Genomic DNA, 14,505 nt, shown 5'->3' on the forward strand with positions numbered 1-14,505 from the left:
GCTGGATATGGCTGGATATCCTTAAAGACAAAAATGTCCAGGAAGGATGGGAAATCTTGAAAAATGAAATTCTCAAAGCACAGTTGTTAACAATTCCGAAAAGAGGGAAGAATAGGAAGCATTTAAGGAAACCAGGATGGATGAACACAGAACTTAAGCACATGCTAAAAAGGAAGAAAAAAATGTTTATAAAATGGAAAGAGGGAGGCATATCTAAAGAAGAATATAATGCTGTCTGCAGAACCTGCAGGGCACAAATCAGATTATCTAAAGCTGAAAATGAATTGAGGCTTGCAAGAGATGTCAAAAGCAATATTAAAGGATTTTGGGGATATGTCAAAAGTAAAAGAAAAGTCAAAGATGCTATAGGATTTTTACAGGATGAAAATGATGAAATGGTAAGACAGGATGTTGAGAAGGCTGAACTTTTAAATTCCTATTTTGCCTCTGTTTTCTCTCAGAAAGGAAATGTAACATCAACTGTTATTCACTGTCCTATTAAGGGAATAGAAGAATCCAGGATATCTATAAACAGAAAGATAGTGAGGAAACACTTAGCTAACCTAAATGAATTCAAGTCTCCAGGTCCAGATGAATTACACCCCAGAGTACTGAAGGAGATGGCAGAAGAAATTTTTGAACCCCTCTCCATAATCTTTGAAAATTCTTGGAGAACAGGAGAAGTGCCAGAAGACTGGAGAAGAGCAAATGTTGTTCCTATCTTCAAAAAGGGGAAGAAGGTGGACCCAGGCAACTATAGGCCGGTGAGTCTGACTTCTATACCAGGAAAGATCTTTGAACAAATTATTAAACAACATGTATGTCAATACCTGGATAAGAAGGAAGTGATTAAACAGAGTCAGCATGGGTTTGTAACTAATAAGTCATGTCAGACTAACTTAATTTCCTTCTATGATGGTATCACTGATTGGGTGGATCAAGGAAATGCTGTAGATATAGTACATCTTGACTTCAGCAAAGCATTTGACAAAGTCTCTCATACAATTCTTATTGAAAAATGACTAAGTATGGAATGGACAAGGCAACTGTTAGGTGGATTCATAACTGGCTTAGTGATCGGACCCAAAGAGTGGTCATAAATGGCTGCACATCCAGTTGGAAGAATGTCTCAAGTGGGGTACCACAGGGCTCTGTCCTGGGCCCTGTATTGTTCAACATCTTTATCAATGATTTAGATGAAGGAATTGAGGGTAAACTGATTAAATTTGCTGATGACACAAAGCTAGGAGGGATAGCTAATACTAGAGAAGAGAGAGAGGATTCAAATAAACTGGAGAAGTGGGCAGCAACTAACACAATGGTTTTTAACAGGGAGAAATGCAAAGTACTACATCTGGGCAATAAAAATGAAAAAAGCAGATATAGAATGGGAGGAATAGGGCTAAGTGACAGCACATGTGAAAAAGACTTGGGTATACTAATAGATCACAGACTGAATATGAGTCAACAGTGTGATGCAGCAGCAAAAAAGGCAAATGCAATTCTAGGATGTATTAACAGAAGCATACAGTCTAGATCACGTGAAGTCATTATCTCCCTCTACTCCTCTTTGGTCAGACCTCATCTGGAATATTGTGTCCAGTTTTGGGCACCACATTTTAAAAAAGACATCAACAAACTGGAGCAAGTTCAGAAAAGAGCGACCAGAATGGTGACCGGTCTGCAAACCCTGTCTTATGAGGAAAGGTTGCAGGATTTGGGAATGTTTAGTTTGCAAAAGAGAAGACTGAGAGGAGACTTAATAGCTGTCTACAAATATCTAAAGGGCTGTCACATTGTAGAAGGATCAACTTTATTCTCATTTGCACAAGGAAAGACTAGGAGCAATGGGATGAAGCTGAATGGGAGGAGACACAGATTAGATATTAGAAAAAACTTTTTGACAGTTAGAGTGATCAATGAGTGGAACAGGCTGCCACGAGAAGTGGTGAGTTCTCCTTCAATGGAAGTCTTCAAACAGAGGCTGGACAGACATCTGACTGGGATGATTTAGTGAATCCTGCTTTGAGCAGGGGGTTGGACCAGATGGCCCAGGAGGTCCCTTCCAACTCTACGATTCTATGATTCTATGAAAGCGTAAGGCTAGGTCTCTTATATATACGGTAAAGGGGTCGGATGGAGCCAAAATTACAAACCCAGATGGGATAGCTTCAGCTTTCAGGGAGTACTATTCCACCTTGTATGATTTGCGACCGGGAGAGAATGTAGAACAGTTAGAAAAAAGGCGAATGAATATAAAGGTACTGTCACACTTAGCGATGTACCAGCGATCCCGACCAGCGATATGACGCGGTCAGGATCGCTGGTACATCGCTAAGTGGTCGCTAGTGAGCTGCCACACAGGCAGATCTCACCAGCGACATCGCTGGGGACGGGGATCGCTACTTACCTGTCACACTAGGCGATCCTGCGTCCTCCCGCCCGGCTCCACGCGTCGCTCGCCTTCACAGCAGGAAGCTGACGACGAGAAGCGGTCCTGGACGTTCTCGCGCGATCAGCGATAACCAGCGGGGGAGCCGGTCGGAGGTAAGTATCAGACACAGCGATATCGCTAGCAATATCGCTATAACGTCACTAGTTATAGCGATATTGCTAGCGATATCTCTTAGTGTGACATGCCCTTAAAGGAATTCCTACAATCTATAAACCTCCCTACCTTATCTAAAGCACAACAGGAACTGACATCCCCTTTCACGATAAGGGAACTCCAGTCTACCCTGTCGGACTGTCCTATGGGCAAGAGCCCTGGTCCAGATGGCCTCCTGGCATCCTATTATAAGACTTTTCAGGGCACGTTGAGTCTGTTTTTATTGAAGCTGTGCAATGGTGTACTGGGGGGGCGGCCTTTGCAGGACAGACACTGGAAGCACACATATCCTTAATACACAAAGAAGGTAGAGACCCTGAACTATGCAGTAATTACAGGCCGATCTCACTATTAAATAATGACCTAAAAATATTTGCAAAGATGTTAGCCACAAGGATAGGCCTGATCCTTGACACGCTCATCTCACCTGAGCAAGTAGGTTTTGTCAGGGGTAGGGAGGGAAGAGACAACTCCCTTAGAGTACTGTATCTGATGCAGCATGCGCTCAGCCACCACAAACCCCTAGTCTTAATGGGCACAGACGCAGAGAAAGCGTTTGACAGGGTAGACTGGACATTCATTTGTGAGACTCGCGAGGTTTGGTTTTCCTCCCACAGTTATAGATGCCATTTTTCAAATGTATAAGTCACCGTCTGCGAAAGTAAGGGTAAACGGGGATTTTTCTCCACCCTTTGAGATCAAAAATGGCACACATCAGGGCTGCCCCCTTTCACCAGTTTTATTTGTCCTAACCATTGAGACGTTAATTCAGAGTATTAGACAGCATCCAGCAATAGGGGGTATCGAGATCTCGGACTCCTCACATGTAGTAGCCGCGTTCGCAGACGACCTTCTCTTGCTCCTATCGGACCCTGAAAAAGAATTTACGGCGGTGTTGGAGAGGTTTGAGGCATTTGGAGAATTATCAAACTTTAAGATTAATCTAGAGAAGTCTGAGGCGATGGGGATTAATATTCAACATACAACAATCCAAAATTTGAAAGCTAAATTCCCAATAAAATGGAACTCTAAATATATTAAGTATTTAGGTATTAAACGGAGTCCTCACTGGAACTCCCTTTTCTCACTCCACTTTGTACCCCTTCTCGATGATACTCTTGAAGCCATTAAGTCGTGGAGAGCACCCTATATTTCCTGGATAGGAAGAAAAAATCTCATCAAAGGATTTATTTTACCCAAGTATAGTATTATATCCAGAGTGCTACCAATTACAGTCCCTGACACGTTTATTCAGAAGGTCCGATCTCTTTTTGGGAAGTATATATGGGGGGGGGGGCTTAAGACCTAGAATAAGCTATAATACTCTTTCCCTACCTAAACATAAAGGGGTATAGGATTACCGGACCCACAAAAATACCATGCAGCGGCAACTTTGTCGCTATTAATCGATTGGACGAGAGAGAGTAATCACAAACTTTGGACAGGGATTGCTAGAGAGTCACTGTCAGTACCAATCTCTACTATCCTTCACTCGCCAACGGGTTTTATAAAGAAGGTTCTCTCCCCAAATGCAATAAAAAATTTAATCAGGACCTGGGCCAGATTCTCATCCTCACTAATGCCACTTCCATCACCCCTGATAAAAGTAGGGGACCTACCTGGCCTCTATTTAGATTGCCCTTTTCTTAAGGACACAGACTCTCTACATAATATAAACGAAAGTCTAGATGCTTTCATGGAGGATGGTGTGATCCTCCCTTTGCAAGATTTACAAATGAGATTTCCACACTATCATATTAACTTCCTTCATTACAACAGGCTCAAAAACTCGATCAGATCGTATTTACAATCTGGACTTCCGCACAGAGAGTTGACCGCTTTTGAAAATTTGCTGACTCAGAGAAATAAACCAAGGGGCGTGTTGGGTAAGCTTTACGAGATGCTCCTGGCCCACTCAACCTCGGTTAAACGAGCATTTATAATGAAATGGGAAAGGGACTTTGAGGTTGTTTTGCAAGATTGGGAGGTTGAACTGATATATAAAAGAGAATTATTTTTTCCAGGACGTCCACCTGACAGCACCATGGAGGACGTCCTCCTCCTCCTTACAGGGACAGGAAAGCACACGAGAGGTTAAAAGGCCATGTCCCACCCCCTTTCCCTCAGTGTTTTTACTGTCCCTGCATGGAGGGACACGCGAGAGCTTACCGGAGGGGCCCAGGGGATCGTGCGGCCGGTCCAATCCTTCCCCTGTCAAGAGGTCCCGGGGCCGAAACTTCCCGGTGGGGAGTCCCTCGGCTCCAAAGGCCAGGAGCAGGACGTCGCTCCTGGAGGGAGCCGTTCCTCCCGGTGGGGGGGCTCTCGGCTCCAGGACGGGTCGGCTCCCCGCAGGCGGCTGGCCGTGCGGGCACCGACAGAAGTGGGCGCAATCGGCCGCGGCGGGCCGAGTACCCGCAGGACGACGCCGACGGCTGGGCATTGGAGGCCGGAGCGCCATAGCAGGCGGGGAGGCGGCTCCCTGCACGCGCCGAGCGCGGTCGCGCGCAGATGCCCGGCAGGAAGTGGGGGCGCGGCTTACCAGCGTCACATCCGGTGACGTCAGACGCCGGTTTCAAATCCAGGGCGCGCGCGCTCCTGGACCACAGCGTTCTCCAGAGTCGTCACAGGTCGTTCCAGGCTGTGTGACTGCATTGGACGCCAGGGGATGGAAGGCAACACTGCATCTGGTGGAGGCGTAAGTGCGCATAGCGCAGACCACCCTCCCCACCCGTCCCCACAGCCCAGATCTGATGAGGTGCCCCTTATGTTATCAGGAAAAGGGAACCCCGGCAGAGTCCCCCTCGGGGAAGGACCCGGCGAAAGCCACCTCCAAATCAGTCAGATGTCCGGTGTGCAGAGTAAAGCTGCCAGACACCTATAGCAAGACCCTATGCGGTCCCTGTACCTCCAGGGTCATAGGCGAGGAACAGCCATCTCTACTTTCCGAAATGAGGTCGCTGATAAGGGAAGAGATTCAGGCCTCTACAACCCGGCGTCGATCCCCCAGCCCTGGGCCAAGTCGCAAGCATCCGAGGTGGGAACCAGTCCCAGTATCAGAGGCGAGCCCTAGCGAGGAATCCGATTTCCGGGACTCAGATCAGGAGGAAGAAGGCGAGATCCTGGGGGATAGTCAGGAGCAGAACAGAAAGTACCTATTCAGACTGGAGGATACGGACGAGCTGGTACACACGGTCAGAAATACCATGCAGATGGAAGAAGTCCCTAAGCCACAGTCCAGACAGGACTTAATGTTTGGAGGACTGGTGTCCCGCAAACAGGTGGTGTTCCCTGTAAGCGAGCACATCAAAGCAATGATCCTGGAGGAGTGGAAAGAAGCAGAGCGTCGGTTGACACTCTCCCGAGACTTTAAAAATAGACTGCCCTTCGATCCCGAGGAAACTCGGGCGTGGGAAGATGTCCCTAAGATCGACGTCCCAGTCGCCAAGGTTACTAAGAAGTCGGCTATCCCAGCCGAGGACTCATCCGGTCTTCGAGACCCGATGGATAGAAAGGCGGACGTCTTGTTAAAAAGAGCATGGGAGACGTCGGCGGCCCTGATTAGAGCCAACATAGCAGCCACCTCGGTGGCTAGGTCTATGTTCCTGTGGTTGGGGCAGTTGGAGGAACACCTAACCAACAAGACCCTGAGGTCAGAGATACTAGCATCTCTTCCTCTCTTGAAATCAGCCACGGCGTTCCTGTCGGATACGTCGGCGGAATCAGTTAGGTTTGCGGCCAGAAACAGCTCCCTCTCTAATGCGGCCCGGAGAGCAGTCTGGCTTAGATCCTGGTCGGGGGATAACCCTTCTAAAGCAAAGTTATGTGCCATCCCTTTCTCGGGTTTGAGGGTGTTTGGTCCAGCCCTGGATAATATCCTTGAGCTGGTGTCCGATAAGAATAAGGGATTCCCGGAAGAAAAGCCCAGGCGGTCCCAGTCCTTTCGGAGAGGCTCCTTCTTCAGAGGACAGTCAGAGTTTAGGGGCCGGGCGAGGTCTAATAGAAGCTCCTACAAAGGCTCCTTCAGCCAAAGTGGGAGGAACAGAGGTCCCCCATTTGCATCGACATCTAGATCGAGGAGACAATGACGCCATAGGCATTGGGGGGAGACTTCGCCACTTTGCAGCAAACTGGTCACGAGTCACCAACAATCAGTGGGTCCTCAGAACCATCAGGGAAGGTTACAGGATAGAGCTCTATTCTCCTCCCCCCGACAGATATATTGCCCCACTGTCGTCCGGGAGGACTCCGCAATGTGGTCGGATCTTCAGGACATGTTAGACTCGGGGGTCATAATACCAGTTTCACCGTCAGAAAGAGGGAAAGGGCACTACTCTTCCCTGTTTGCAATCACAAAGAAATCCGGCGAGGCCCGCACCATCATAAACCTGAAGCCACTAAATGCTTGGGTCAGATACAGGAGGTTCCGGATGGAATCAATCCGATCCGCAATTCCTCTGATAGACAGGGACGCAGTTATGTGCACCCAAGACCTAAAAAAGGCATACTATCAGGTTCCTATTCATCCCTCATCCCAAGGCCTACTAAGGTTCGCGATCAGTTCACCAGCCTGGACCTGCCATTTCCAGTTCCAGGGTCTTCCATTCGGGCTGGCCTCAGCTCCCAGGATCTTTACAAAGCTGGTGGTAGAGGTGGTGGCCTACCTGAGAGATCAGGGTATTGTGATTGTGCCGTACCTGGACGACTTCTTACTGGTGGCAAGATCCAAAGAAGCGCTCATCCGAGACAGGATCCGAACAACTACTGTGATGGAGTTCCTGGGCTGGGTGATCAACTGGGAGAAGTCGGACCTCACACCAGACACCAGAAAGGTATTCCTGGGAGTCCTTCTAGACTCAGCCGACAGAATATCCTGGCTACCCGAGCAGAAGCAGAAGTCCATTCAGGCCAGAACCAGAGGCCTGTTGAAGAGTCAATGCTCCATAAGGGAAGCAATGGAGGTCCTGGGCCTCATGATGGCCTGCATCCAGTGCGTCCGTTGGGCCCAATTCCACTCGCGGTTGTTACAAAGAGAGATTCTCGCGAGGTGGGACAGGAGTCAGGCGTCACTAGACAAACCCCTAAGGCTCTCAGGACGAGTAAAGGAGTCCCTTCGCTGGTGGTTACAGGCCAGGAACCTTCAGGTGGGCGTGCATTGGACAACCTCTCCATACGTGGTAGTCACCACAGACGCAAGTGCGTGGGGATGGGGAGCCCACATAGAAGGGAAGATCTTCCAGGGGAAGTGGCCAGCAAGCATCAAGGCCAGATCCTCCAATTTCAAGGAACTCTTCGCGGTCTGGGAAGCGTTGCGGAGAAACCGGTCGGTACTAAAGAGTCGTCATGTTCGCACTTTATCCGACAATACAACGACAGTGGCATTCCTGAAACACCAAGGAGGAACCAGACATCAACCACTACAGGCACTGGCGGAAAAGATATTCACGTGGGCAGAACGGACAGTTCGATCCGTGACCGCGGTACATCTAGAGGGTTCCCAAAACGAAGTGGCAGACTACCTGAGCAGACAACAGATCCACCCGACAGAGTGGGAATTGAACGTAGAGATCTTCGACCAGCTTTGTCAGCGCTGGGGGACCCCCAGTATAGATCTCTTCGCAAGCCGGAAGAACTCGAAGGTTCCCAGGTTCTACTCCCTAAATCCGATGGACCATCCAGAAGGCGTAGACGCCCTGAGTCAGACTTGGGGAGAATCCCTCTCTTATGCGTTCCCACCACTGGCCCTCATACCGGCAGTGCTCAGAAAGATACGCGAGGACCACACAAGAGTGATATTGATAGTGCCATACTGGCCGAGGAGAAGCTGGTTTTCCCTTCTGGGAGCCATGGCAGTAGAAGGTCCAGTCGAGCTGCCCTTGTGGGAGAACATCATCCACCAGGGCCCGATCCACCACCCGGACCCAGCAAGACTCCATTTATCGGCTTGGATCCTGAGAGGGACATCCTGAAGGCAAAAGGATTGTCGGAGGAGGTCATATCCACCCTACAGGCCAGCAGGAAGCCGGTGACGTCGGCAATTTATCGGAAGATATGGAAAAGATTCTGTCTGGAGGGTGGCAGGTCCGAGCTCGTGGCAGGCACCCCTGATCTCCCTAACATACTAGGGTTCCTGCAGGCAGGTTTTAATAAAGGCCTCAAGCCCAGCACTCTAAAAGTCCAGGTTTCAGCTTTGAGTGCCTTCTTCGATTATCAGTTAGCTGCACATCCCTGGGTGATAAGGTTTATAAAAGCCACACAGCGCCTGCGCCCCATGATTAGGCAGCTCACCCCGCCATGGGACCTGGGCCTGGTACTTCGGTTCCTCTGCTCGGACACTTTCACCCTTAGTGAGAAGATAGCCATCTCTGCTCTCACTCGTAAAACGGCCTTTCTAGTAGCCATTACCACGGCCAAAAGAATAGGGGAGATCCAGGCCCTATCCACTAAGGATCCATACCTCCAGATAAGAGAGGATAGTATAATCCTAAGGTTAGACCCGGCATTTACCCCGAAGGTAGCCTCTACAAGAAATCTGAACCAGGAGGTAGTGTTACCCTCTTTCTGCGATAATCCCCGAAGTGAGAAGGAGCGGCGGCTCCACTCGCTAGACGTGAGGCGCGCAGTTATAGAATACCTAGAGGCCACCAATAGTTGGCGTGTTGACCCGAACCTGTTCGTTCTCTTTGGAGGTAGGAATAAAGGGAAGAAGGCCTCTAAGGCGTCCATCGCGCGTTGGATTACCTCAGTAATCTCGGATGCCTACCAGGCTGAAGGCGCCAGCCCGCCTGATTCCTTAAAAGCCCACTCTACGAGGGCGGTATCGGCCTCATGGGCTGAGCGGGCGGGGGTGTCAGTTGATCAAATTTGTCGAGCGGCAACCTGGGCTAGTCTTAATACATTCTGCAAACACTACAAACTAGATGTGTTAGCTGGCCAACAAACCGCATTTGGGAGAAAAGTTCTCCAGGCAGTAATCCCACCCTGAGGAGGTGCTTTGGTACTCTCCATGGTGCTGTCAGGTGGACGTCCTGGAAAATAGGTATTAGACCTACCGGTAATGATGTTTCCAGGAGTCCATCCTGACAGCACGGGTAGTTCCCTCCCTGTTATGTTATACTATGTTGTATTATGTTATGTCATATGCTGTAATATGATTGTTTCATTAAACCGTTACTAGCATCATCCACCTTGTGGTACTTGTCAAATCACTGAGGGAAAGGGGGTGGGACATGGCCTTTTAACCTCTTGTGTGCTTTCCTGTCCCTGTAAGGAGGAGGAGGACGTCCTCCATGGTGCTGTCAGGATGGACTCCTGGAAACATCATTACCGGTAGGTCTAATACCTATTTTTTTGTCCGGCAACCAGAAAGATTTTCGGGTTAAATGAGTGTCTGGAGGATCCGCCAGAGAAAAAAACGTTGCAAGCTCCGTTTTCAAATCTTTGAGGATGGTGACGGACAGCAACTTTTGGCGGATCCTCAAAAAAAACGGATGCAATGGACGGCAATCCGTCACAATCCGCCATTAATGGAAGTCAATGGGGAAAAAAACGGATCCTCAAAAGAAAATTGAGGATCCGTTTTTTTTCAAAACCTGGCGGATTGTGACTGATTGCAAAAAACTGAAGTGTGAAAGAGGCCTAAGATAGGTAAATTCAGATTGACCTGGGCGCCATGGACACTCTTTAGAGAAACAGATGAATACTTAAAACTACTAAACCCTTAGGAAAATTTATCAAATTTCCCTAAGACCAACTAAACTTGGAGCAACATTGGTTGACCATTCAGACAATAGGGCAAAACCCCCTGCCGAATGGACATCAGCCCCTAACTGGAATTCCTACTCCATCCCACCCTTAATTACTCCCCCTTCTATCCACTCTACTTCTCTACCTAACTTTTATTCTTTCTACTCAGTTAAAAGTTTTTATTTTGTTACGACTGATGTGTACATCTTTTCCAGGGATCTACGTCAAAGATCTTGTCTGTGACTCATGAGTTTAAGCAATAAAACTTAGACGGATACTACCTGGTTTACTGCATAGCAACAAGTATCAAGCAGTAATATATGAGATGTGAATATACGATTAGTAAGATCAAACTGGAAATGTAAGAAACTAATAATGCTTGATTATATCAGGCACATGTAATGTTATTTCTCTTTGTTAAACCAATAAAAAGATGTTTAAAACAAAAAGACGTACCCTACCTAGATGACCTTTTAGTAGCGGGAACTTGATCGCCCAGTGTACTAATCGGGTGTATGCGGTCTCATCTTTGCAGAATCTAGGCTGGATCACCAACTTCCAGAAGTCCAGACCTGTCCCACTATCCCTCCAGATTTTTTTAGGGTTCCAGTTGGACTCTACGACCCAGAGGTGTCTACTTCCTCAGAGAAAAAATATTCTCATCAAAGATAAAGTTAGAGCATCAATGAACAGACCACGCAGGTCCCTGAGAGAGGCAATGTCGTGGTTGGGTCACTCACCTTCCTGTACCTCGGCTGTTCAGTGGGTCCAATATCACATCCGCACACTGCAACATCACATCCTCCAGGAGGACAGACGGCTTGGCAGTCACCTCGAGAGCAGGATAATCCTATCACAGGAAGTCTTGACTTCTCTAGTATGGTGGCTAGATAGTGACCACTTGACCGTGGGAGTTCCATGGGTAATATCGCCGTCCCATACTATAACCACTGACGCTAGCCCCCATGGCTGGGGAGCCCATATGGGGAATAGCTGCTGTCAGGGAATATGGAATAAGGAGGAACTACAATACTCATCTAACTTAAAGGAGCTGGCGGCAGAAGCATGTCAGGATCCTATCGGACAACACCACCACAGTGACGTATCTAAACAGACAGGGAGGTACTCGATCAGAGACTCTGATGTCTTCTGCAACAAAAATCTTAAGATTAGTCGAAAATTGGTTGTCGTCCCTTTCTGCCCTTCACATCAAGGGAGAGAACAACCAAGAAGAGGACTTCTTGAGCCGATACACTTCAGCAAGGGGAATGGCGCCTCAATCACCATGTCTTCAGGGACATAATAGCTCTATGGGGGCAGCCTCAAGTAGACCTGTTTGCCACAAGAGAGAACAGACAAGTAAAAACATTCGCCTCCCTGTCCTTGGTGGATCATCCAGACATACTAGACGCCCTTCAGGTCCCATGGAAATTCGACTGAACCCACAATGCTGGAAGGGGCAGGACGCTGGGATTATGGAGTCTGCTGAGCAGAGTCCACTGCGGCTGGAGAGGAATGGGCTGACGATGGCAGGGTTCGGGATTCCTGCTGTGCAGCGCCGGAACCCGATGCCTAACAGTTTCAGTATGTTATAAATCTAGCATATGCCCTCCCTCCGATAATCCTACCACAGGTCATTCGGAAGATCAGACAAGACAGGTTGAGGATAATTTGATAGCACCGTTCTGGGCCAAGAAACCATGGTTCTGATGGCTATGAACCATGTCCGTATCAGATCCTTGGGTCCTGCCGTCGATCCCCAAACCTGCTCTCCCAAGGCACCCCCAAGTGGACAGCCTACACTTGTCGGTGTGGAATTTGAGAGGCAGCTACTAAAAACAAGAGTGTTTTCTGAGACACTAAATTACTACGCTCCTACAGAGTAGGAAACAGTCTACTACTCAGATTCGTACAAAAATATAGAGAAAAAAAATTTTTCTCTGCAGTTCCATACAGCCTCTCACTTCCGATAGTTCCTATCCTGGAATTTCTACAAAAGGTAAAGAACTGGGTCTAGCAGTAAATACACTAAAGGTTCAAGTGTCTGCATTAAGAGCACTCTACGGCCATAATATAGTCGGAATAGGTGGGTGTCCCGATTTTTATTACAGCTTGTGAACAAATGACCCCTGTTCACAAACCTTGAATCCCTTCTTGGGATTTACATTTGGGTTCTAGATGCCCTAACAGAAGGCCCTTTTAAACCAATAGACAATACTTCTCCTAAATACTTGTCACTCAACGGGGCCCTTAGTAGCACTAACATCCGCTAGGAGAGTTGGCAACATTCAAGTCTTATAGATACACCCTTCCTATAAAACATAGGATAGGTTGATCAAAAAACCAGATCCCTCATACCTTCCTAAGGTATCAGCAAAATTCCATAGATCACAAGATACTTCTCCCCACTTTCTTTAGGGATCACTCCACTCCTGAAGAACAGAATTTCTCACCCATGACAGCACCACGGAGAGAGGGGGTCTGCCCATCAAGGACATGAACCTACAGATAAAAAGGTGCCACCTCTCCTCCGCCCCCAGTTGGGTTCCTGTCCTTGACGGGTGACCCATGGATCCTGCAGCAGCGGCGGCAGCAGCTTGCCTGAGGAAAGGACCAGGGCCATCCCATTCGAGGTTCTGGCAGCAGGGAGGCCCCTGCAGCGGCGAGGTCGGTGCCTGAAGCCGCCACAGCTGTAGCCGAGGGGCTGTACAGGGTGAGCGGGCGGGGGAGGACCGAGCCGTCGCTCTGGAAAGGAGAATGGGGTTGGGGGACGCTGGCACACACAGAGGCAGCGCAGCGGTAGAGAGGTTTACCAAGGTGGCGCTGCCCCGGAAATGAAACAACGACTTCTGGGTCCCCTCGGTCGGCGCATGCGCAGTGCGCGCTCCCCGGGGCTCAGCGGTGCAGACTGGGAGAAGGAAGGTGACGTCATGGCGGGATATTTAAAACAAGAACGCAGGAGCTGCTCCTTGCTGGAAGCATCCTGTAAACATGGAGGACAACGACCAGTACAAGGAGCAGCATAAGCAGCAGCACCATCACCGGCAAAAAGAAAAGGACGGGAGTGAGGACTGGTCCAGTAGCCACTCCACGCAGCAGAGCAAGTCGACTGCGAGGAGCAAGTCACCTTCCGTGGATAAGCCCATGAGGGATCCGAATCCACCTCCCGAACCGGTACCTGCATCCGCACACAACTGGGTAAGTGATCTACGTGAATGTCCCCCATTATAATAGACTTATTTCCCTTAGGGAAAGAAGAAAGAAAAAACAAAGAACAGGGAATGCCCCACCTGTAGCAGACCGCTACCACCAGCTTGGGATAAAAAACTCTGCGATTCCTGCATACAGGAAGTTCTTTTGTGATGAAACCCCGGATTACGCCTCGGATCTAAGAGCAGTAATCCGTTCGGAGTTTCCAAGTGCCCTTTCATCCCTAAAACAAAAAGGAAGGGGAAGGAAAAGGGACAGAATAGTAGCCTCCCAGTCAGAGGCCTCGACGTCAGGGGAAGTTACATCACATACCTCAGGAACCGACGCGTCATCCTCAGATGAGGAAACAGAAGGGCATCATTGCTTTCCCCTGGACGAGATAGACATGCTAGTAAAGGCGGTAAGGTCTACCATGGGGGTAGCAGACCCTCGGCCAGATAGATCAGTCCAGGACATAATGTTCGGGGGACTAGGCCAAAAGAGACGGAGTGTTTCCACTGAACGAGAATGTACAGGGCCTGATAAAAAAAGAATGGGAGAGACCAGATAGGAAGAACTCCACGGTTTCCTCTCTTAAAAGAAAATACCCATTCGATAAGGAGGAGGCGTCCACGTCTTGGGACAAAGCCCCGAAGTTAGATGTGGCGGTCGCCAAAGCCTCCAAAAAATTTGCACTCCCCTTTGAGGATATGGGTACTTTAAAGGACCCATTAGACAAAAAAAGCTGATACTTTCCTCAAGGGCACTTGGGAATCAGCAGGAGGAAATCTTAGGCCAGCAAAGCCTCAACTTGTACCTCCAGAGCCCTCATGGTGTGGATGGACCGATTAGAGAAACAGCTAAGGGAAGGTACACCCAGGGAGAAGATCCTGGAATCCATTCCAGTGATAAGGGGAGCGGTGGCCTTCTTAGCCGACTCATCGGCTGATTCAGTAAGGCTGTCA

At 48.8% G+C, this 14,505-nt stretch overlaps 1 protein-coding gene across 3 annotated transcripts in view; it reads left to right on the top strand.

Moving 5' to 3' along the window:
• Positions 1 to 14,505, top strand: part of LOC141047089 (uncharacterized) — a 559,273-nt gene that overhangs the window by 408,477 nt on the left and 136,291 nt on the right. The window lies entirely within an intron of this gene.

The sequence above is a fragment of the Dendrobates tinctorius genome, unplaced genomic scaffold, assembly GCF_039654945.1.
Source record: "Dendrobates tinctorius isolate UK_male_01 unplaced genomic scaffold, ASM3965494v1 ptg000126l, whole genome shotgun sequence".
NCBI lineage: Eukaryota > Metazoa > Chordata > Amphibia > Anura > Dendrobatidae > Dendrobates > Dendrobates tinctorius.